This window comes from Magnolia sinica, chromosome 11 (genome assembly GCF_029962835.1).
Source record: "Magnolia sinica isolate HGM2019 chromosome 11, MsV1, whole genome shotgun sequence".
In the NCBI taxonomy this organism is placed as follows: Eukaryota; Viridiplantae; Streptophyta; class Magnoliopsida; order Magnoliales; family Magnoliaceae; genus Magnolia; species Magnolia sinica.
This window is the reverse complement of record NC_080583.1, coordinates 74575138-74601973: the sequence shown is the minus strand read 5'-3', so window position 1 is coordinate 74601973 and position 26836 is coordinate 74575138.

Below are 26836 nucleotides of genomic sequence, written 5' to 3'. Positions count from 1 at the left end.
ATCAATTATACAAATGAGGAGTCATAAAGAACCAAATATCAAATGCCGTATCTAGACCATATAAATGCAGAAACATAGTAACCCAAAATATTATATGCCACGGATGTAATGCAATATGCGGTGCGAATGGAATGACCATGCTGGAGTGTGAAGTCGAGATGATAGTATGTAGTATCGCAGGCTATGGGGTCCATCACAAGGGACTTCTATCCAAACCAGTCCCATACCTAAATTTAGATAGTCAGACTCAATGTGGTAAACTCCTGATCTCAGGTTAGTCACGCGCCCCAACCGAAATTCTGGCCATTGCGAAGGTACACGTAACAAATAGTTGCGCACCACCAACCCGAGTGGATAGTGAATGAATGAATGAATATGCAACTCCTGCTCAATAAGTCCACATATCAGTACTGTTCATCTCTGAGATCATCATCGGGGTCTAGTACACTCTACACTAGCTTGCTGCCCCATTAAGTGGACAACTGGGTAAGTGAAAAAGACCTCACTATTCGCCTGGCCAGTAGTCGGCCAATATCTACCCGGCACATCGATAGTGAGCCATTCACTAGCTGGTCAAATTCAGCCTAGCTATGCCTACTCCCTCAGGCGGGTAAGGCCACACCCCCTCCCAACCGATCACGACACAGTGGGAAATGCGGCCTACTGGTATACAGCCCTCATGTGCTCATATATATCCACTCGGTCTCGACGTTGGGGCGTCCTTTGGTACCAAGAGAGTTTAGAAATTTTCACCCAGGGTCATTTATGGCAGCTCGATGCTAATAATATATTTCTGGTGTCCTATCTGGTCATCCATGATATGCCTGTGGAGGCTACGGCTAGAGCTGGGCAACGGTCCGGGTCGGACCGGATTTAGCCTAACCCGATCAGATCCGAAATTTTAACAGGTGGACCCGAAATCGATCCGATCCGAGACCGAGTCCAGGTCACTGGACTCGGACAGATCCGATACATGATTTATTTGACCCGATCAGAGTCTGACTCGGTGAAGGAAATTGAGTCGGATCGGGTTGGACACTATTCGGATCATTTCATATCGTGTGGTCCACTTTAATCTTCAATGTATCATAATTTTTTGTTCAACGCCTAAATTGATATGTCAAAATGGATGAACGGCTTAGATAACATATATACATCAAGGTGGGCCCCACATGACTATAAAAAATTTGTATAAATGCATGCTGCATGTGTTGTCCCATCGGGCAGGCTACTGAAGTAACGTACTGCCTCAACTCTCAAGGCTACTGACGTAACGTCACCAAGTTCTGTGGGCCCCACTATGCTGTATGTGTTACATCCACACCGTCGATCAATTTTGAGATATCATTTTAGGGCATGAGCCAAATAATGATGTAGATAAAAATCTGTAATAGACCACATCACAGAAAAAAGTGGGGAGAATGATTTCCACCGTTGAAACTATTCTAAGGCCCACCGTAATGTTTATTTGAAATCCAACCTATTCAAAAGTTGAAAAATAAAGAAATAAGGGAAAACACAAATACCACGTTAATCTAAAACTTTTGTAGCCTTTAAAAGTTTTTAATGGTGGGCATCACTGTCCAGAAAACTTTCTATATTGGGGTCCGCTGGAGCTTTGGATTTCATTCATTCTTTGGATATTGCCCTGAAATGATCTCTCCAAATGGATGGAAGGTTGGATACATAACATACATCATGGTGGGGCCCAAGTAACTTGGTTAAGCCACTTTAATACATACTCCCACAACCTACCGTATTGACTTGTAAAGCAAGTAAACAGCTGTTACCCGCTGTTGATGTGCCGTGCAAGTAACCCATTCTCATATCCAAGTGAACTCTACTGGGGCCCACCATGAATGCATGTGGTGTATCCATGCCGTCCATTTGTTTTCTCAGATTATTTTAGCTGTTGAACCCAAAATTGACGAATATTCAAAGCTCAAGTGGACCACACCATAAGAAAAAGTAAAAATATTATTTTTTTACTCCGGATCTGGCCGGATCGGAACGGTTCGGATCTATTTGGATCGGGTTTTCGGATCGGAACGGTCCGGATTAACCACTATCCGATCTCGATTTGAAAACTAGTCGGATCTAAATGATCTTACCCGATCCTACCCGATCCAGGCCGTCGGTTCTGTTCGGAACGGGTCGGATCGGGTCTGATCGGGTCGGATCCACCGGATCGGTTCAAAAATGCCCACCTCTAGCTACGGCCCTGATGTCGCTAGGGCGTACAGTAATCACAACATACAATGCCAGATGCATGAGTCATACAATCTAGTCATGCATCAATCCTGTGCATACCATGCGCTTATATGAGACAATCTCCACCTATCAGGGAGTCTCATAATAACCTGCCCAATGATATATGCAATGGTCAACCACATTTCATAACAAACATGCAGATGATGCGTATGGGCATGTATCATGATGCTATGTTGTCACATACTCATAATCGATATCAATAACTGACATCGACAATCAACCTCGATAATGTAGACATTTAACCAACATTGCTTCCAAGGAATGACCCGCATAGATCCTAACATATAGTGGACCCATGGCCTTACACAACAACCTAATATACAACACCATGGGCCTCACTCAAGAGTTTAATATACATCACGATAGACCTCTCATATGGGCCTAATATACAACATAACGGGCTCCATCGCCTGGTCCTCAAATGCACCACAATGGGCCTCATCACATAGGCCTCACATATATTACATAGGCCTCACATGCATCAAGCTAAGGCCGAATGGGCCGAATCAAATGGGCTGAATCAATGGGCCAAGTCAAATGGGCCTAGTCAAATGGGCCGAGTCAAATGGGCCGAATCGAATGGGTCGATCAAATGCACCATTCATCCATAGTTAGAGATCATTATAGAGCATAAAAAAATGAATTATATACAAAGGATCATTTGGACCATACCACAATGGCAGTGGTGATAATGATTCCCACAATTAAAAATTTAGAGGGCCTACCATAGCATTTAATTTCCATCCAGTCTGTTCATAAGGTCACAAAGACCTGTACAGGGAGGAGGAAAAACAAATATTATATTCATTCAGAACTTCTGTAACCCAAAGGGGGTCTCAATGGTGGACGTTCAACTCCACTGCTTTCTGTAGTGTGGTCCACCTGATAACTAGATCAATCTTATTTCTAGTCTCAAGCCATAGGACTAGCTCACCAAATGGATGGACGGTTTGGATGCACCCTGTACATCAGAGTGGGGTCCACGAGTGTGGCCCACCATGGTGAGCATGTCAATGGATGGACGGTTTTGTATCAATGGACCCCACAGAACTGCTGATTACATGGAACCATTGATGGGCGGTATAGATGCAACACCTGCATCAAATACAGTACATGCATCGTGGTGGGGCCATACCAGGCATCCATGCTGCTGGGTCCAGCAGATGGACGGTATGGATACTACACATACATCACGTGTGGTGATGGACGGTAGGATAAATACATCAGGTGTGGCCCACTGATTTCACAACGGATCAACACAGGGGAGTGGGTCCCACCTACTTGCTGACGTCAATATATATATACAGCAGCTATATAGCTGCTGTAAGAGTTCAAACGGCACAGGTGGGTCCCACGTGGGGCCCACCACATTTATATAAAAATCTAATATATATATATATATATATATAACTTTATATATATTATAATATATATCCACCTAGCATCCAGCGTCCAGCAATGGACGGCTGGATGTATTCAGTGGAGATATCACGTGGGTGTGGCCCACTTAATTACATATAATATAATATAATATATTATAAAATACAATACAATATATATAGTATTATATTATAAAATTACAACATCTAGCGTCCAGGGAGTGATGCTGGATGGTTGGATCCACGGTCAGCAAGGTGGGTCCACGTGGTGTGGCACACCAAAAATTGTTTTATTATTATTATTATTATTTTGGCTGATGTTACGTCTTGCCAATGTGCAACACATATATGATGATGGAGACGCACCAGTGGACTATCCCATTGACCAAGCTAATCTTCATATTTTCTTACATCCGGGCAGGCCCGAAAATGAGTAGCAAGTGGGCCACATCTGCTGGACGTCCAAGAAAATCTGGACGATCTAGATCATTAGACACATCAAATGGGCCACACACCTCATCACCATCATCAAAGTAAGAAGAAGAGAGAGAAAGAGAGAGAAGCGTGAGAAGGGGAGGGACCCTGCCACTATTGGGCCCTCCCTTACATCATGCATACATCAAGTGGGTCCCACAACAAGTGGGCCCTTAAAAATCAAAATTTAACAGTGGATCACCCACCTATCGGCCTTCTTCCTTAGCTCCCTGGACTCGTATGCTCCGTGCCATCAACTTTGACGGAGGTTGATGGATATTGGAAGGTTGAGATGGGAGATGAGAGAGTGGGAAAGTGGGCCACTCTTGGATTTGGGAGAGTGAGCTTGGACGTTGGGTGTTGCTCTTGGGGTTGGAGAGTAAAGATGGAAATGAGAGAAAGAGAGAAATAATGGATGAAAGGGATGGATGGAGTGGTTGTTGTAAGGAAAAGATGGTTAGGGTATGGGCTTGGTTGAAATTTAAGTGAAAGAGGGATGGGTGGAGAGAGAGAGTTGACTTTGAGAAAGGAAAAAGGAATGGGTTGCTTATACTTGTGGTATGGAGTGTACTTGATTGATTGATGGGACATGTTGTAAAGATTCTCTCAAAATTCACAACGCGCAGTGTTTCTTCGAAATGAACGCGGGCCCACATCTCCTGGCTCGGGTATCGGTTCGGTGCGCGAGTCATGGTGTTGGAACCGCGGCGACGACACGGTCACTAAGGTACAAGTTTTGGGTCGAGCCGACTTTAGTATGCAGGACTCGGCTTCGGATCGCACGTAAACGTCGGATACAGGTCGAGGGTTGCCGGAATTCGACCTAGAGGATCGTGGAAGCTTATGGAATGGTACGGTCTAGGATACGGGTCTTACACCAGGTCCATGGCCGGTTTAATCCAGCCCTTGGCCTAAGTCTGCAGTTGGGCTTGGCTCAAACTGTGGCCCAACTATAGCCAGATTTTTTGCCCAACACCTAGGATGTTTTCGACCCAGATTATGGCTTAAATCAGGGCTGTATCGACCCATTTGTGTTGCTAGAGGCCTAGGATATCTTTTGGCCCAGGTCGGCAGCTGGATTTGGGTCATTCCACAGCCCAAACGAATGTCCGTTTCAACTCTAAGTTGAAGGTAGTTCCCAGCCCAACCTTCTGGATTGGCCACATCTTGCAGTAGTTGACCCAGCTGAGGGCCGGCTTTCAGCATTTTTATGGCTCATCTGAGAGATGTTTCAACTCAGATTTGGGGCCGGCTGAAGGATGTTTTCAGCTCCTCGTATGGCCTGAAGAAGGCTTGGTTTCAACCCAGCCACACGACCCATTTGGAGATTGTATGGCCTGACGTTGAGGCCGATTTCGGCCCACCCTGTTGCTGGAAACCTCATCCAACACCATTCAGCAGTTGGATTGTCAGCCAGGCCTCAAACAGGATGGCGTCCCCAACTGGTCTTAATGTTGGCCCTGCCCGAACTCAACCAAGCATTCTTAATAGGTTCCGGCCTAAATCTAGGTCCTGGTTCTAACCGAATGCAACTCAATAGCCATGTGCTGCTGGGCGAAAGAGAACGAGGAGGGATAAACCATTACCTGGCCTGCTTTGACATTGGCTGAGTCAGTCAGCTCAGTTGCAGCTATAACAACGGGCCCTGCGGACGTTTATTCCTAAGTTTGGTATGGTGATTAAAGAAAAACTGACCAAGGCAACTCAAGGCCTTTACTTAGAGGATTCCTGGTCTTGGGACTTAGTGAGGTAGCAACCCGACTCACCTGAGTGGTCGAAGATGATTCGAGTCGAACTAGGTAGCTGCCGACTCGCTCCACTCTCACACGCTGTTATATTCTCTCTCCTCTCTCTCTTCTCTCTCTCTCTCTCTCTCTCTCTCTCTCTCCGGTGCGAATCCCAAAGCACCCCAATGACTTTTATAGCCGAGAGAGATCTCTAGCACATCTCAGCCAATGGCTGAGATGAAAGCGTTGTTTGCAATGGCCATAGTCGGAAAACTGTTATGCATGGGGTCCATCCGATTTTAGGGATGGATTCCCACTACAATGGCCCACTAGGAAAGTAACTTTTTAGTCCTGGTGGGGCCCATCTCGTGATCGTGGGTCAGTGCTTCAACGAGGAAGATGGGCGAGCCATCAATGACAACTTTTTATCTACGATACTTTCTTAAGATCTGGTCCATTTGAACAGATCAGATGAAGTCTCTGATCAGCATGGGGCCTACTTTTCAGGCCTTTTAGGTGAGTTTCGCAATAACTCACGAGAAACTCCCCATCTTGCTAATTTCTCGTGAGATGAGACGTCTCACGTCTACAACTCTCATCGCCCTAAGGCGAAGGGCCGAGATCGCCCCACATGTCCCAGGGAAAGGCCTGGATCGCGCTAGCACCCATTTCTCGAAAGGAAAATACCTCCTTTGGCTTTCTTTGCTTTAGACGGTTGTCCGGCCGCTTTTGGCAGTGGGAGAGCGTGCTCTCCACAGGCTAGTGGATGGATGGGATTGCATGGCCAAACCGATCGTGGGTCGCCCATACAGCCCCAAGTTGGCCCACTATCCCAGATCATAGCCAATCATGAAGTTTTTAATCGGTTCTGTCCTGGAACCATCGTTTCTATGCATGGGTTCGATCTGCCTTTATGATTTTGATCGGTCGAGCCCCACAAATCCAATGGACGGTTCAGATCAACCAGGTAGTGGCCTGGGTGGGCCACCTAATGGGCTGACATCCATTAGTTTTAAAAAATGACATTTAGCGAGAGAAATTTCAAATTTCTCTTGAATGGGTCAGGTCAGCGCTGGTCAAACCAGCAGCCGCCGCACGGTGCACTTTGTGCACGGTGTATTTAGTGCACTCACACTCTGTGTGGGGTCCATCGTGATGTTTGCGATAAATCCACACCGTCCATTCATCTTGAGAGCCCCCTTTAGGGGTCCTGACCTAGTTTAGGGCAGATGTGAGGCCCAGGTGGGCCGTATCACACATCTCGGGGCTTGTTTGGTCAGTGCACCCTGACTCGGTGGTTGGATTGACTTGAAAATGGGTTTCGACGGTTAAATGAGGGTTTAGGGCACGGTGATTGGCACGGTGATTGCTTGGTCGGCTACCAATTAACCCTCAAGGTTTGATTATCAGTGCATTGTCCCAATATTCTTCGATCCGGTGATTTATAAACTGCTTTAACTTGAAGTGTTTACTTAGACTTACCCTTCTGACTGATGTAGGGTTCAACTCAGCTTCCAGGTCCTTTGATGGAAGGTTTTAACGGTGACTGGAAGTCCCATCCTACAATCGTTGGATTTAAGTTGCTTGTTAGTCGAGTTCAAAATCCACTGCTACGATTTAGGTGGTAACACCTGCGTACCAGAAGTGTGGGGTGTTACAGCATCTGTCTCTACCTAAGTATCATCTATGTCAATTTGGACATCTACGATCAACCTTTCAGATTCCTCTTGCTCCTATGATCACTCTTGCGGAATATGGAGTTTTTATCGAACTTGACGTCACGGCTAGTGATGACCTGTGTGTGACTTTGTCGAATATCCTATAACCTTTCACACCAACACCATATCCAACAAAATATACTTTTTGGCTCTATGGTCTAACTTATCTCTCTCAATTGACGATACATGAGAGTAAGCTTCACAACCAAATATGTGTAAATCCGAATAGTCTAGCTTATGACCACTCCATACTTTCTCTACGATTTTACATTCAATTATCGTAGAAGAAGTCCGGTTCACCAAATAACAAGTCATGTTAACGGCCTCAGTCCATAAGTCATTGCCCAACGCAGTATTACTTAACATGTATCGAGCCCTCTCCAAGAGAGTCCGATTCATTCGCTCAGCCACACCGTTTTGTTCGGGCGTATGACGCACTGTATTGTGCCTAATGATCCCTTCATCTTTGCAATATTCATTAAACTCAGTGGAAGTGAATTCTCCACCATTGTCAGTCCTTAAAACCTTTATTTTTCGTCTTAACTGATTTTCCACCATTGCCTTCCATTGTTCGAATATGGTGAAAACTTCGGATTCACGTTTCATGAAGTAAACTTAAACTTTCCTGGAGTAGTCGTCAATGAATGAAACAAACCATGATGACCCTCCAATGAAAATCTCTGACGATGACCCCCATACATCAAAGTGCACATAATCAAGCACTCCCTTATATACATGTTTTTCAGTTTTAAAAGATAATCTAGATTATTTCTCATATATACAATGCTCGCATGTATCTACATCAGAATTCTTAAAAGCTGGAATCAAACAACAATCAGATAGTACCTTTATGCCACACTCGCTCATGTGGCCCAGATGAGCATGCCACATACGTAGAGACTTGAAATCTACAACAGCTTTTGCCGCTCCACTTGCTGAAGTGCTCCTGATCAACTTGTAAAGGTTACCATGCCTTTGTGCTATCATAACCACGAGTGCCCCTTTTGAAACTTTAAGGACATCATCAATACTAGTGAACTTGCACCTTATAGCCTCGAGTGCACCGAGAAAAACCAGACTTTTCTTCATATCAGGAACGTGCCTTTGTGTTAATGTTTTTCCTTGGGTTGGTTAGAATCTGTTTAAAATTTCTGTAATATTATATGGATTTAATTGATTATTTGTTTTTACTGGTTTAGATATAGATTCTTATAGATTTTGTAAGTACATTCGTTTTAGATCTGGGTCTAGTATATGTTCTGCAAAGTCTAATAAAGTTCTTTATTCTTTTGTTAATGTACATATAGATTTTGTCGAGCATTTTAAGCATGTGCCAATTTTTTTCTTCTTAGTCTGGTTTATCTAATTCTTCTAGACTAGAATCTGCTTCTTGTTCTGAATCTGTTGTTTTTATGTTACTAGTATTTTCATTGATATTTTGTATGTTATGTTCTATTTCTTCAGAGTCTATTTAGCTAAATTCTGTTAGGTCAGAAGATGAATGTTCTTTTAAAATATTGTGTAATCCTTTTTTTAGTTTTTCATTTATTTCTAATTCATTAATTTTATTTTTTAAGCTGCAATTTTTGGTTAAATGGTTTATTTTACCGCATTTATAACATGTTAGTTTTTTCTGGAAGTAAGGTTGAAATTGTTTTTTGTTATTAAAGTTAGGATAATAATTTTTTTTTTAATTTTTATATAGTTTTTTTCTAGGATGCGGATTTTTCTGTTTCCAATGGTATAATTTATTAAAATTTTATTTGAATTTTTTCTTTCTAAAATAATTTTGTTTTAATCTTTTTTTTTTTCTATCAGGAGGAGCTATAATTTTTTGGTATTAGGGTTTAGGGTTTAGGGTGGTATACTAAGGCTAAAGGTAGACTCCCATCCATTAATTGATATTCACTTGTTTTAATATTAAGTGTTAGCGCATATAAAATATTAAAATCTTTTAAATTTACAGCAAAATTTGAATATAGATTCTTATAGATTTTGTAAGTACATTCGTTGCTCACAATACCAATAGCCACAACATTACAGGCATTGTCATTGCCCATAAAAACCTGTCCACCATCGCATTCTTTGTAATTGGCGAACCAATTTCGATGAGGAGTCATGTGATATGACGCTCCTGTGTCTAAGATCCACTCATCTGCATAATTGTCGTGCACATGTCCAATTATAGACACAGACAGAACTTCATCACCACTTGTCTCTTCATTAGATGTGACAACATTGGCCTCCTTAGAAAGTCACTGAATTTTCTTTCTTTTTTTTAGGATTGGTATAATCCTTCTTCATGTGTCTAGTCATCTCACAGTTCCAACATTTCAATTTTTCTTTACCCTTGCCCTTGGATTTGGATCTAGATCTTGAAGATCCACTACCTCGATTAGTATCCCTGCCCCTCATAACCAGTGCATCGGAAGATCTTTCCATGTCACTGTTACGCTTTCTCATGGCCTTCCCTTGAAGAGTTGAGATAACGGTGTCGACACTCAGGGTTTTATTTATGGTGTACATCGTGTTCTTGAATGACTCATACGATGCCGGAAGAGAATTCAATAATATATATGCTTGTTCTTCATCCTTGATCACTTTCTCCATATCCAGCAATTTGCAAACTAATTTATTAAAGTTGTTGATGTAGACCTCCAGATCTCCATCCTCTGCCATCTTGAAGGTATACCACTATGACTTCAAGTGTAGGTGATTTTCAGAAGATTTTTTTACATAGACATCCTCTAACTTTGCCTACAACTTAGCCACAGTTTTCTCTCTCATGACAATGTAGAGAACCCCATCTGTGAGATATAAACGGATGGTGGCTAAAGCATTACTATCAAGAGTCTCTCATTCTTCATCTTTCATAGTCGATTTTCGCTCTTCAAGAGCCTTAACTTTACCTTTCTTGGTTAATAGACTAATCATCTTAATATTTCATAACTCAAAATTATTTTTACCTGAGTACTTCTCAATATCAAACTTAATGTTTTCCATTATTGTTAATCTTGCAGATTCAGATCTGTGCCCCAACAATAGCTTTAATACCACTTGTTGGGGTTTTGTCCTGCGGAATCACATAGATTTGGATCTAGGATAGCAATCCAAGAGCACCAAGCAATCACAAGGAATACGGACATTTAATGTGGAAAATCCTTGCGGGAAAAAACCATGGCACAAAGCGACAAAAAATTCCACTATGAAAGCACAGATTACAAAGATAGAGGACTTACCCAGCTTGAGCAATCCTCAAACCTCACCTTTTCTCCACCCCTTGAAACCCTAGAGCCCCTTTACCTTAGAACCATTTTAGAAATACTTAAGACCTTTTAGAATAGCTCATAGTCCCATATACATGCCTATTTATAGGTTTAGAAAAAAACCTAAGTAAAATCGGAAACAAAATTCGCAGAATCTACGTTTCCGCAAATGAATCTGCATAAACCTTTGATGACATCGAACTAGCTTCGATATTATCAAATAATGACTAAAACTATCTAGTGATCGGAGCCTAAAATTACCAAAAAATTCAATTTCATCGAGTTTGCTTTTCGATGACATTAAAGCTAGTTCGATGTCATCGAACCATGATTTACAGATTTAAGACATCTGTCAATAACAAAATTAGCTTGTGAAACTGATGGACAGAGTGGATCTCACAGGGACATCATGGTCGGCCTCACAATGCCTCCCCTTACAGCCCTCCCAGAAGGCTGTGATTCAATCCATTCATTAGCAAGTGTACATACATCGTGACCGTTAATGGAGCAGAGGAAAACCTAATATTGATTCACAGATCAGACGGACCACACTTGTATAATAATGGAGCATAGGAAAACCTAATATTGATTCACAGATGAAATGGACCACACTTGTATAATAAAAATGGACAGCTGGGAAAGAAAACACGTAAATTTGTGAATCACACGAGTAAATAACTCTGATTTTTGTTACAAGGATCCAGTCAATGGGTAGGACCCTTGCCGTGGGGCCCATCCCAATGTATGAATAATATATCCATTCCGTCCATCCGTTTTATCACTAATTTCAATGCATGGTTCCAAAAATGAAGCAGATACAAATCTCAGGTGGACCACACAATAGGAATTGCATTCCTACCATTAAAAGCTTGTTCGGGTCACCAAAGTTTTGGATCAAGCTATTATTTGTGTTTTCCCTTCATCCAGTTCTGTAATACATTATTAATAGATTAGATAGAAAATAAACAATACACAGGACCCTAAAAAGTTTCTAATGGTGGTCATTCAATGACCATTGTTTCCTGTGGTGTGGTCCACCTGACATTTGTATCTCTTAATTTTCGGTACCATGGCTTAAAAGTAAGATGAAAAACTGGATGGGCAGAGAGGACATACAATGAATAATCTAGGTGGGCCCCACGGTAAGGCACTTGGTTGGATCCGGGATCGCAAATAATCCGTAGCTATGATGTGAGTCACCGTAATCTACGGCGCAATCTTTGTAGTAAAAACTTTTCAGTTTTCATAGTGTTATTTGATCACGTTGGAGACAATAATCCATGCACATGCATGCTGACATTGTCCATTTGGCGTACATATAACTGAAACGGAAACTGCCAAACCGGGACACATGACGTACGAAATGGATGATTGTGGGCCCACTCGATGTGTGAATGTTGCTACTGGGTTTGGTTTTCGATGGATGGAACATGGGCAAGCACTAAAATAGACAGACACGTGGTGTGTGATTACAAGAAGATCGACCCTATTGAACCACTCACTAAATATGCAAATAACATTGGGCTATATATAGAGGGTGAGTTCATCTTCTTAGGTTACACCTTTACCTTCCATACGAAAATACTTTTTAATATGGGCCAAGTGAAATGAATAAGAGATTTTTACAGTCAGTCTGAAAACCGCTGCAAAGCATTTTTTCAAGTGAAGAAATGAATCTATAACATGTGAGCATAGGCTCAAAATACAGCCAACATTACCAATTACTTGATTAACAATGTGGATTACACTACAGAATGCAAAAGCAAACTGAAAGCAAAGGATTACACTAATGAATGTAATTTAGTGTAGTAGGAAAAGTAAGTTAATTACATTATCGAAGGTAAAAGATTGATAATCGAAAGGATAATTGAAATATAATGTTTAGTTTGATTTGATTGGTATAAGAACCTTTTTCTTGCTTAATTCATTTGCTATTTACAGCGACTATTTAGATCATTCTTACATTTTAACAGTTATCATAACAGTTTATTATTATCTGGCTTCCTTTGTTTCTTCTTCCACCATATGTCCTGTAACTAGAGGTGTACATGAGTCAAGTTAGCTCGTTACCTTGCTTGGATCGACTCGGAAAAGCTTGACTTGACTTGGATCGAAATTATGTTCAAGCTGAGTCGATCCAGTTTTAATGAGCTCGAAACTTTTCAAGTCGAGTCCGAGCTGGACCTAGCTCGACTCGGTACTGAGCTCGAACTCAACTCGATTCGGCTCGAATCAACTTAGATCGATTTTTGTGTGTGTGTGTGTGTGTGTGTGTGTGTGTGTGTGTGTGTGTGTGTCTATATATATATACATATATATATATATATATATATATATATATATATATATATAGGGGAAAGGTACTATGCGCTCGAGCTAATGGGAACGTCCCATGAGGTCGAGCTGTGGGCCCCACTGTGATGCGTTTCAAGCATCTACCCCATCAGTCAGATGCACCATTCCATCGTGGGCCCAGGTCTCAAAAAGCAAGTTAATCCATGACTTGTGTGGGCCACACCACATACAGAAGTTGAGAGGGGTCATGCACCATTAAAATATTCATAATCATTTTATGGGCCCACCGAGATGTGGTTTGTAAATCCAGCCCATCCATTATGTGTGTCCCACTTGGATGAGGGTTCAAACCAAGTTTCAGACGCATGCAAATTTCAGGTGGGCCCCACCAAGTGCTTTTATATGTTTTTGACATGTCTTTACATTTTTTTAAATGGTATGGCTCACCTGAGTTCCGTATACGGCTGATTTTTGGGATATCCCATAATTTAAAGGGGACCCATCAAATGCACGGTGTTGATGGTCGACACGCATCACGGTGGGGCCCACACAGCTCGACCTCATGGGAGCTCATTGTGAGCTCAAGTGCATAGTACCTTTTCCAATATATATATATATATATATATATATATATATATATATATATATATATATATATATATATATATATATATATATATATATAAATCAGACGCTTAAATATAAGTTAATAAAAAAAAAAAACCTAATCCCCCAGCATAAAAATCGTCTCGGCCGTTCGCCCAAATCGTCTCTCCATCGCACGAACAGCGATCGGCGACCAGTACCAGTGGTACTCTCCTTTATTTCTCACCGTTCTCCAGTGCCCAACTAGCGATTACTCTCCTTCCTCTCATCTCTTTCTATTTTTCAGCGTCTATTCGGAAGACCGACAACTGAAAAGTGAATCTCCTCTCCTCTCTCTCCATTTTTTCAACGTCTGTCCGGCCGAGGTGTGGCGATTGGCGAGTGGCTATGGCTCGATTGGACGATCAGACAACTCAGACCCCAACTACTGGTGGCTCTGGTACAGTTGGACGGTGGCTATGGCCCAATCGAACTCGAAACCGAAACCAGCTCAAAAACTCGAACTCGAACTCGGCTCGAACTGGACTGAGTTGTTGACCAAGTCAAGCCGAGCTGCCAATCGAAGCTCGATGGTCGAGCCAAGCTGAGCTCGAGCTGAGGACTCTAGCTGGCCGAGTTGAGTTGAGCTGGGCAAAGCTCAGCTCGTAGTGGATCGACTTGTGTACACCTCTACCTGTAACCTTTTCTCCATGATTATTCTTCAATCGGTCACTTAAATAATTAAGTGGCATCATTTGATGTGTTATAGTTGTATTATCAAAAAATTCTTCATGAATTTTTGCAAATCCGCAAATACACCGTGCATATCTATATAGATCACACGTTACTTATTTCGATTGGTTCTAACGAGGAATGGTGATAATGGAATGAACATTGTATTTTAAAAAAAAAAAAAACCAAGAAGAAGAAGAAGAAGCAGCTTAGATGAACGGTTAATAATAAAGAAAACCACGGTCCAAATTCAACAGATAGATATTCCCTATTCAGAGGCTAGGATTCTCCAATCAATTTCATCTTGCTGCACATTCTACATCTGGCCCATGATTTGGACGATTGATTGATGCCGTACAGTGGCCGGGTCCATGCTTTGAAATAACTACTACTAAGTATGAAGTATCCTCGTTCAGGTCTGCTAATTCCGCACGCAAGATCAAGACATTTCACACCTTATCTGGGCGACAGCATCCAAAACAATGGACGGCTAGAAAATTTGTTTTAACCGTTAGTTTACTTACTACATGGTGGGCCATCTGAGAGCAGTTAGACTGCCTGATGTTTTAGGTTGAAGATCTAAGCATTATCTCCAGCCACGTGGAAAGCTCAGATCTCACACACGTGTGACTCATGTGAATGGTAGGATTCTATACGGATGTGGAATTAGAAAACCTCACGGTGTGGGACATCTATCTGAACCGTGAATAAGGTGGCCCCCACATCCTAGTTAAAAGAATTCAGGATAGTTCTCTAATCAATGCAGACCTCGTACGTTGAATATGAACGGTTGAAAAGTGTTACCGAAACGGCATCTCCTTTCATCCAGAAGTGGGCCACCTCATAGCAAAGGATGGAATCCTTTACAACAGGTGCTATGTGGGGCCCAGCGCGTTGTGCATTTGAAATCCACTCCGTCCATCAGGTGAACCCCTTTCATGAGAAATTCCAAGGGCCAAAACTCAGCTTGATTGAAAAATCAGGTGGGCCCCACCAAGGGAAAGCACCCTGTCAATTCAGGCGTTGTAGCCCACCTGACTTTTATGAAGGTTTCTTTCATTCCAGTGAGGCTCACGTGATGAACGGATTGGATATTTGTGGAGTGGTCCGTGGGAAGGCTTCCACGGTTGGTGTCAGTCCCCACTGCTTTATGTGGTGTTGTCCACTTGAAGTTTGGATCTATTTTATTTCTCGGCTTATGCCCTAAAATAATCTTACAAAGTGGTGTGGTCCACTTAAAGTTTTAGATCTATTTTATTTTTTTGACTCATGCCCTAAAATAATCTTAAAAAAATAAATGAATAGTATAGATTTAACACTTATGATGGGCCCAACAGAACTTTACCACTTCAACACACCACCGACGTCGGTGGTGTGTGGCACACTACACAATCCGCTTCCACCGAGTGGACATCGTAAGAACAACACGGTGGGCCCATATGGGTGGATTGGGTGTTACCATGTGAGGCCCACCTTGATGAATGTGTTGTATATCCAAGCCGCCCATTTGTTTTTCCATCTCATTTTAAGACATTATCCCAGAACTTTGAGTAGATCCAAATCTCTAGTAGAACACACCATTAGAAAAAGTAGTGAACGACCACTAAAATCTTTTTTATGCTTCGAAAGTTTTGGATCAAACTAACCTTTGTATTTTCTCTTCATCAAGGTCTGTTTGACCTTATCAACAGGTTGGATGGCAAATAAACCTTACGGATTTGAGTGCGTTGGTATTGGAAAGTTTTTAATAGTGGTCAGTCAATCACCACTGTTTCCTGAGGTGTAGTCCACCCTAAGATTTAGATCTTCTCAATTCTTTGGACCACGTACTAAAATGAGCTGACAAAAAAGAAAAAGAAAAAAGAAAAAAGGTAGGCATATTGGATACAGGATATATCATTAAGGTGGGGCCATGGTAAGGTGTACCTGGGTGACACCTCATCCGCTCATGGTCCGCACAGATTCTACTCAGTATAATAAGAGCCTACTGAGCGGGTAGCGGATTGCGCAGTCAGTAACGCGCTACGCTTAGCGTGCTGAGTAAACTATGTGAGGTCCGTCAATATTTATGTATTCTATCTGCTCTGTCCATCCATTTTCCCAGACAATTTTAAGGGTTGAACCAAAAAATGAAGAATATACAATATTTAAATGGACCACATCATAGAAAACAGTTGACTTGAACTTCCACCGTTGAAAATTTCTTGGAGACCACTGAAGTTCTGGATCAAGCTTATATTTGTGTTTTCCGTTCATCCATGTCTTTATGATCTTATGAATAGGTTGGATGACAAATAAACATCACTGTGGGGCCTAACAAGGTTTCAATGGTGGAAATCATTATCTCCACCATTTCTTGAGGTATGATCCACTTGATCTTTGTATATGCTTCAATTTTGGGGTCAACCCCTTAAATTAGATGGAAAAATGGATGGACGGCGTGGATAGACCACATACATTCAAGGTGAGCCCAACTGAGTTTACTCAGTACGATGAGAGTAAGGCAGCTCCAAACCCTAAGTGTACCACACCACATAAGGTAGATTCCCACCGTTAAAACCATCCCCGGCCACTTTGAGGTTTATTCGCCATCCAACTTGTTCACTGGATAAAAGGAAAACACAAATATAAGCTGGATCCAAAACATATATAGCTGGTAAGAAATTTTCAATGATAGCATTCAATTCCCAATGCTTTATATGGTGTGGTCCACTTAAGATTTGGATGTGTTAATTTTAAGGTCAATGCCCTAAAATGATATCACAAAATAGATGAATGGAGTGAATATAACACATTATTAGGACCATAGAACTTGACAATGTCAACACATCAATCAATCTATTTCCCGTCACGGTATTATTTTGTGTTGTTTTATTCGCGTGCAGAAGTTGTTAGGGTGGGCTATCATTGAGCATGCATTCCACCCTACTCCAACTTCTGCATGGCTATGATAGGCTGCCACATCAAGGTAACACATTAAGCGCTCGCACACAACTAGTAATCGGCTTCCATTAGAGCTGTACATCGAGTCGAGTCATGCCAATCTTTGCCCCGCTTGGCTCAACTCATTCCCATAGCTACCTTAGCTCGAGTTAAGGCTCCGCTTGACCTTCGAGCTCGAAATGCTAGCTTAGCTTGGCTTGATTGTTCAAGCAGAGCGAGCTAAGTATGAGTCGAGCCAAGTGGGCGGTGTTGAGCAGAGCTTTGCCCACCCAAACTCCAAATTATATATATATATATATATATATATATATATATATATATATATATATATATATATATATATATATATATAAATTTCAAACAATTTGCAAATCAAAATTCTCTATCTCAAATTTAAAATTTTGAAAATTTTCAAACAATTATATAAATTGAAAAAGAAATTAGCCATATATGAATTACAAGTATACCTTATGAGTTGAGAAAAAGAAAAATGGTGAGTTTCAAGTCGGGCACACTTAAAATGGGTTGAGCTAAGTCGATCGGTCATGTCGAGCTGATGCCTAACGGGCTGAGAAATAGATCAAATGCCAATGGGAGAGAGAGACAGAGAGAGAGAGAGAGAGAGAGAGAGAGAGAGTCGAACGACTGAGTTTTAAGTTGGGCAGACCTAAAATGAGTTAGGTGAATCATGTCGGGGCTAGGTTGATGGAGAATGGAAGGGAAGAGAGAGAGAGAGAGAGAGAGAGAGAGAGAGAGAGAGAGAGAGAGCTGGGTGGGTGTGGCATGGGCGGGATGGAGTAGGGCTTGTGATAGTGACAGGGCCGGTGAAAATGATGGGGTAGGGCTTGTGAAAGTGATAGGGCCGGTGAAAATAAAAAACAAGGATAGACGACTTTAAATTTAAAAATATATATATATGAAATTATACTTAAGCCAAGCTTCATTATGCTTGAACTCGGTTCTTTTTCAAGCTAATTGAGTCATAAGAGGCTTAGCTAGTTTCACATTAACTTTTAAACCAACTTACAACAAGTCATGAAGTTGAGAGAGCTTTTTAAGCTAGATATATGATACACATGCATTTAGAAATTATTTAAAAATTGCATATACAAGAAACAACTAATTAACGCTATTTAAGCTTTCCATTAAGCTTTTTAATATTGTTATAGATGACATATATTTTCTTGTATTTGGAACCTCTTAAGTTTCTTAATTAATCGACTTATTTTATTACTCGAATATTCTAATCCTCTATGCAATTGACTCTTGAATTATATGATTGATATGCCTCTTTAATTCTAGTAAGCATAAATGATTTGATTATTATATGTTATCTCAAGTTGAAATTTGATTAATCAATTAGATGTTTGCCACATGTGATTACTTGATGAAAATTTAAAGGTCTTCCAATTAATAAGCATTTTTGTCTAATGAAATAAATGGAATTTGTTGTAGACTTAACATCTTATGGATCATTTGTGTTTATGTGGCTTTTGGGGATAATTCATTTTCATCACATCCTTTAATAGACTATTTGACCTATGTAACTTTGATGAAATATTTACCATTTTGAAACTTTGATGGTTTATTTTGTATAAACTTGTTGATTTTTGCGTTATTAGTCGGAGTTCTTCATGATTTTCAAGTGATATCGGAGTTCATGTGTTAATTTTCTATTCATCTTGCAAAGTTCACTTGTATTGTAGTTTTCGAGCGAAACTGAAATTCACTTGTTGATTTTCTAGTCACCTTATGAAATTTCAAATAAATTTCGGGTGAAGCTGAAGCTCAATTGTTGATTTTTTTAGTCGTCTTGCGAAGTTTCATATGATTTTCAGGTGAAGTGCAAGTTTACTTGTTGATTTTCTAGTCATCTTACGAAGTTTTGATACAATGTAATTTTTTGGGTGAAGCAGAAGGTCACATGTTGATTATCTGATTATATTGATATGTTCACTTGTATTGTGGTTTCTACCACATTTTCTTAATAGTATAATTATGTTGGTCGACTATATTTTCTGTATATATGAACATGAGTTATAATTTCATTGTTGAATATATCTTTTTATATGTTTTGCGAACTATACTTGATTATGAATGTTGTTTGTGTAATATTAAAAGGTATTACTCACTGCGATTGCCATTAACGCTATCGAAACACATCAGTTGATGCAGATATAGAGCGAGCTGATGATGTTCACATGATTGCTAGAAAGGATCGGGTAACTAGAGAGTTGGACGAGGTTCCAACAGAGCATATTGAGTTTTATCATTAGTTGATAAATTTTCATTTTAGATTAGTATACCTTTAATATTTGGCTTCTATAAGTCCTATATGTGTACTTAATTTGGATTTCTTATCATGAATGAAAAAATTTTACTCGGTGCACGATTTATTCCGCTAGTAATTGGGTAGTAATTAATATTAACAAGATTGTTTAAATTTAGATTTTTAATTTTAGGGATAACAGTGAATTTATATTTGGATTACAAAAATCAAGATATTATAAGATGATACCTATTTCCTGTCCGTGTGTTGAAAGTTTCAATGATAAGCCTAAAATGATCACTATTTCCTGTGGTGTGTTGAAAGTTTATCTACTTCATTTTTGGTATGATGGCTTAAAATAATATAGAAAAACAGATGTACGGTGAGGAATGGATTGGCTGGTGCACCACACACTAGCTATCTAGCTGGTGTAGGTATGTGTTGTGCGAAGACAACCGCTGACGCTCGTCAAGCTCCGAGTTGTACGAACGGTTCAAAGGAGGTCAAAGTTATATGGCCCCACAATGATGTATTTATTATATCCACACCGTTCATCCATTTTTAGAGACCATTTTGAGCCTTCTCCAAAAAAGAATCATATCCAAATATCAACTGGACCACACCAAAAATAACAGTGGAGATAACGATTTTCACCGTTAAAAATTTCGTAGGGCCCACCATAACGTTTATTTTCCATCCAATATGTTTATAAGGTCACCGAGACTTGGATGAAGAGGAAAAACAAATTTCATATTGATCCAAAACTTCTGTGACCCCCAAAAGGGTTTCAATGGTGTACGTTCAATCCCCCACTGCTTTTTTCAGTGTGGTCCACGTAATCGTTAAATATATCTTATTTTTCGTCTGAAGCCTTAATAGGAGCTCGAAAAATGGATGGATGGTTTGGATATAACACATACCTCATGATGAGACCCACAAAACTTGCTGACGTCAATACATTATAGCTAGTGTGTGGTACACCAGCCAATCCGCTTCCCAAACTGATTAGCTACTCCCCCGCCACCAGCCACGGGCTAATGGTTGGTGCTGTGGGCCCCACCATGATGTATGTGTTTCATCCACTCCATCTATCTATTTATATATATAATTTTATAGTATGAGACCAAAACTGAGGTATATCACATTCTCAAGTGGACCACATTACAAGAAACAGTCTTTAATGAACATCGACCATTAAAAACTTTTTGGGATAAATAAAAGTTTTGGATCAAGTTGATCTTTGTTTTTTCCCTTCATATGGGTCTATATGACTTAATCAACAGATTGGATGTCAAATAAAAAGTACAGTGGGCCTTAGGATAATTTTAATGGTGGATATCCAATCACTTTTATTTTCCTGTGATGTGTTCCACCTGAGATTTATATTCCAATAATTTTTTGGATCAAGCCCTAAAATGATCTCTAAAAATAGATGAACAGAATGGATGAAGCACATACATCATTGTGGGGCCCACAGAGCAGCGACCACCAGCCACGGGGCCAATGGCTAGAGCTGGGCATCTGGGACCCGATCCGGTGGATTCGACCCGACTCGTCACGACTCGGTACCGTTCCGAACAGAACTGACGGCTGAGATCGGCCTGATCGGGTCTGGCCACCCAGATCCGTTCGTCTTTCGGATCGGGTGCGGATAGAGGTCTATCCGGACCGACCCGACCCGGATACCTGAACCGAATGGAACCGGCCCGAACCAAACAGACCCGGCCCGACGAGTACTATAAATACTCTTTTTAAGTTTTTTACCCTAACCCCACCCCTCTTTTCTTTCTTACTCTACCCGGCGAAGAACGAGCGACCCTTTTTCTTTTTTACCAAGTTACCCTACCCGATCTTCTTCCTGTTTTCACCTAATCTTCTTCCTCTTCTTCTTCAGCGCCCAACGTCCGTCACTGTCCCGCCGTCCGTCACTATCCTGCCCTAACGAACGCACGATCCGAATTCGCCGTCCGTCATAGTGTTGTCCCGTCCCTGTCTGCTCGACGGTGGTCTGAAAGTATTTTTACCTCTCTCTCTTATGCAAAATTCCGTATTTCATTTATATATTTTTTTTTCTCCCCATTTTATTTGATGCTGGAATTTGGTTTCGATTTGGATGTATGATGACTGCATGCTGGAATCTTGATCTTGATTAAACATGGTTTACAATGGTAGCTTATTAAACATGGTTTCCGATTGCACGTGCACATTTAGTTAGGCCCACTTGCCAGATGCCGTTGAAGAGGCGAGAACATGGGTTGTACTTGTAGAAGTGGTAATATGTGTAGCAGTACTAGTGTTACTGGTGCTAGTATGTGTTGCAATGGTGTGGAGGGGGAAGTGTTGGGAAGGAGAGGAGGAGAAATCATCTTCATCCATGGAAAGATGGGGACATGCTTCTTGATGTGGGTGGTTTTGGTTTGATGATATTGAGGCTCATGGAATTCTGGTAGAGTTGAAGGAGTGGTGTGATTAGAGACTGAATAGTTTAAACAAACAAGGAGCCCATGTAAGCTAAACCCACATCAAGAAACCAAGGAAGAGAGAGATGATCATTCCCTAGTGGGGGTTTTCTTTTCTAGCTAGGGAATGAAAGTGATTATCTCTTTCTGGGTCTTTAGTTAGAGATGAAAGGATGCGGGGTGTGTAGCTGGGTTTTAGAAAAAGGATTGATCAGATAGGGGCAATGTACCACAACTTGAGGGACAGTACCATGTTCCCACAAACAGGCCTCTCATGTAACAATCTATCTTTCTCATAGATGTATGGCCAGCCTAATGAGTGGACTGGCCTGTTTTTATGGTCAAGCATGTCAAGCCGATCCCCGCCTGATGACTATTCACCCATATGTCACACATGCTATATTGGGATGCGTTTGCAAAATACCTCTTCAGCCTCACCTTAAGCAAATTGCTGCAACACTAATGGGATTCTAGAGCATGCTTGGCACTTCATGACTGGTCGTTGTTTGCATTTCAATGTTGGAACCCATTTTGGGCCATGTATCACAAATTGCACACACATCTTTTCAGCGTGTTGAAGTTTAGGACACTAGTTTGTTTCTAAACAACCATTAAGCCATTACCCTAAAATTCAGTTTGTTTTGAATGGTTATAACCTCGAGTTTAGGACACTAGTTTGTTGATGGAAAAAAAAAACGATGGGATATTTTCATTTTCAACCGTCCCTTGAATGTTGAAGAATCTGGCGATCATAACATTAAAAAAAAAAGTCTTTAGCTTTGGTTTTTTGAAATATCTAAACTAGGAAACATGCTTTGGACAGTTACTTTTAAATCTTTTTATTCCATATATGCAATTTCTAATCTCATCCATCAAACTCAGCCAAAGTCTTTCGCTTTGCATCGATTTTGACGCTGTAAAAATAGCTCGTTTGACGTTACTCATGTAAGAAGAAGATCCTAACTAGATATGCTTATGTGTGGGAGATCTACGCTGTCAATATTGTTTGGTCATCGCCTTTTTCCAAAGATAAAGCTGTCGCATATATGAGAAGTACTAAAAAATTGTATGCGTGGAAAAATAGACCAACAGTCCACAATCCAGCTTGTAATGTTGTGCATCCCATTGGGATGAGACTTATGACTGTTTGGTAAAACTTAAATTTAGCACTTATAGTTGAAAAGGACTTTTTTTCAATGATCTTTTCCAAATTCAGATAGTTTGGTAGATAAAAGAAATTGAAGGGATTAATTGAATTTTCCACTGAAAATATGGATTTAACTTTAAGCTTTTCTCTTTTGACTTAAAACTTAATATGGAATAAAAACTTTAACCATTGAAAAAAGATGGCCCCAAAACTTCAACCTAAGATTAGAAGTGGGCCACATACGATGGAGAGGCGAACCCCAAAATGGATCAGAACTCCATGTGGTCATATGGACCTGATAGAAGGAAAACATAAATATCCTCTTGATTCAAAACATAGGTGGGCCACGTTGTTTGGTTAGTGTGTGACACAAAGGGACCAAAAAATGAAATAGAAAAAATATCCTCTAATGTATGTGTGATCATATGTGATTACTCGATGATGGTTGGTTTTCATGTTTGGTTCAACCCATTATCAATGATGTAATAAGCCCATGAGGGTATGTGATGTACGCTATTTGTATCATTTAAATTTGATTTTCAACTCAAGAATAACATGAAACCACTATTGATTGGAACCAAAAATTAGCATATCATGTTGAAACAAATGAAGTATAAAAGATAAATCATGATTGTAAATGTCCTTGCCAAAATTCTCTAAGATGGAAATTTGCTACCGCTTAGATGTCCTTGCCAAAATTCTCTAAGCTTGCAATTTAAGCTTGTAAAGTATGTTAAAATTAGAGAGCTTTTCCACCAAAATAAAAACACTTATTGATAAAGAAGAGCAACATGGAACCAATGAATATGGTTATATGCTTGACATTGCTTTCTTTTAATCATTTATCCCAATATATTAATCTTTATTACTTTCTGTTCCTTTTTCAAGTTGAAGGCTTGAAGCAGAGGAACAACATGAGATTTCGGAGTCGTATGTCCCTTATTTTGCCTTTTGTAAGGTCAGTTATTTTTATTTTTGCCTCTCTTTATTTTTTGTCTTAATGCAAGAAAATACTGCACGCGTAACATTTGCATGTAGGTTGCACTCTCGAATTAAATTGCAATCACTATCCTAATTGTAGTTTCCTTGCATTTGCAACTACATTAAGTTGGACTTCAAAGAAACATAGCTGTAATTTGAGGGCTACTTCCTGATTTATGAATGCTACGAAAACATCACTTAACTATTGTCATTTCTTCTTGATAAATGTGAGTGATTACAATGCAGATTACAGGTTGATCTAATAACCCATAGATTGATTACTGGCTATGTACTCTAGTCTTAATATGTATATTGCTTTCTTTACTTATATTATCTCATTATTGCTTTCTTTGCTTAAATTATTATTGTGACTTATGATTGTGAATTGTAAATTGTAAGTTAGATAATTAATTACCCGTTTGAGGATTTCTATGTGGCCATACATAGATATAGTGTGTTTTTGGTGGCATAGAAATCACTCAAATTGTCCCTTTTTTGGACAGTTCAAGGTTAAATGGATAGTATGCTTTCATATAACCTATTTAAATGCTCATGCCTGATCGGCGGTCCATCTCCTCGTTTCTCTCTGAATATGTTTCTTCCGTTTCGTATTCAATGCCAAATATCTTTACATTGCTTTAGATATTTGGCATCAGAATGTAACGTAAGATCAACTTATCTGGAGAGGCATGGGGAGATGCTGCCGGATTTTCGGCGTGGACGTTTAAATGAGAATATGAAAGTATTACAATCTATCCAACTTTGGATGGGTAACTAATTTAGGATTTAGTATAACTCTGTTAGCATTGGATTGCTAATGCTAATTTAATTTAGTATATTTCAACTATCAGATAGAAAGCGAGGGTCTTTCTAATACCCTGTCCCCGGCCCCTGGTGGTCGATCAATTACATCGCCTATGATCCTTGAAGATGAAGAATTAGGTCTTGAACATGTAGAGGTGCCCGGCTTCTGTGATGCCCCGAATCTGGCACTCGACTTCCGTACACCAAGTCCCGAGTTCGGCTCACCACAAGGAAGATTTTTGGATGAATTTTTTTTTGTTCTTATATATATAATAATACCTGAGCATAAAGATCCATGATCAAATTACCAAGCAATACTCTCCAATAGAAATCTTGATGGTTACAAGTACAATGCTTTCCAAAAGGCACACAACGTCAACATTGCCAAATCGAAAAATAGATGCAATGCATCGAGAAAGCAAAGTCTTCCAAGCTACTCTAGCCCTGAAAAAAATGGAAAATAGGAGGCTTAGGCAAAAAGCCTAGTGAGTACACACGTGTGTGCAGTGTGTCCTACATGCAAGCAAGATAAATATGCTATAAGGAAATCATACCACAGCCATAACCATATTACATGCATCCGTAATCACATCATCATCATCATATTGTCATGCCATAATTATATAATATCAGAAATACTGACAAGTCCATGAGTCATACAATATCAGAGTACGCAATACAGATCATCTGTGCAAATGAAGAGTCATGAAGAGTCAAATATCATATGCCGAAGATGCAATATACAATTCCTAATGAGTTCACGAATGCTGTCAGTCGTATCTAAATGCAAAAGCACAGTAACCCAAAATGTCGTATGCCGTGGATGTAATGCAATATGCAATGCGAATGGAATGACCATGCTGGAGTGTGAAGTCGGGATGATAGTATGTAGTATCGCAGGCTACGGGATCCATCACAAGGGACTTTTATCCAAACTAGTCCCATACCTAATTTGGATAGTCAAACTCAATGTAGTAAACTCCTGATCTCAGGTTAGTCGCGCGCCCCAACCGAAATCCTGGCCATTGCGAAGGTACACGTAACAAATAGTTGCGCACCATCAGCCCAAGTGGATAATGAATGAATGAATGAATGAGTATGCAACTCCTGATTAATAAGTCCACATATCAGTACAGTTCCTCTTTGGGATCATCACTGGGGTTTAGTACACTCCAAATGGCACTGTCTCTCTCCCAGCAGCACAGTCCAAGTGAGCGTAAGAAACCTCACTATCCGCCTGGCCAATAGTCTGCCAATACTTATCCGACACGTCGATAGTAGACCCATTCATGAGCTGGTCAAACTCAGCCTAGTAATGCCCCTACCCTCGGGCGGGAAAGGCCACACCCCCTCCCAACCGACCATGACACAATGAGAGACGCGGCCTCCAGATATTCGGCACTCAGACGCTCATGTATCCACTCGGTCTCTACGTTGGGGCGTCTCCTGGCCTCGGAGGTTTAGGAATTTTCACCTAGGGACATCTATGACGCCCATATGCTAGAACCAAATATTTCCTGTGTCCCATCTAGTCATTCACGATATGCCTGTGGAGGCTACGACCCTGATGTCACTAGAGCATACAATGCAAGATGCATGAGTCATACAATCCAATCATGCATCAATCTTGCATATACCGTGCACTCATGTGAGATAACCTCCGCCTATCAGGGAGTCTCGTAGCAACATGCTCAATGACAAATGCAATGATCAACCACATCTCATAACAAACATGCAAATAATGTATATGGGCATGTATCATAATGTTATACTATCATGTACTCGT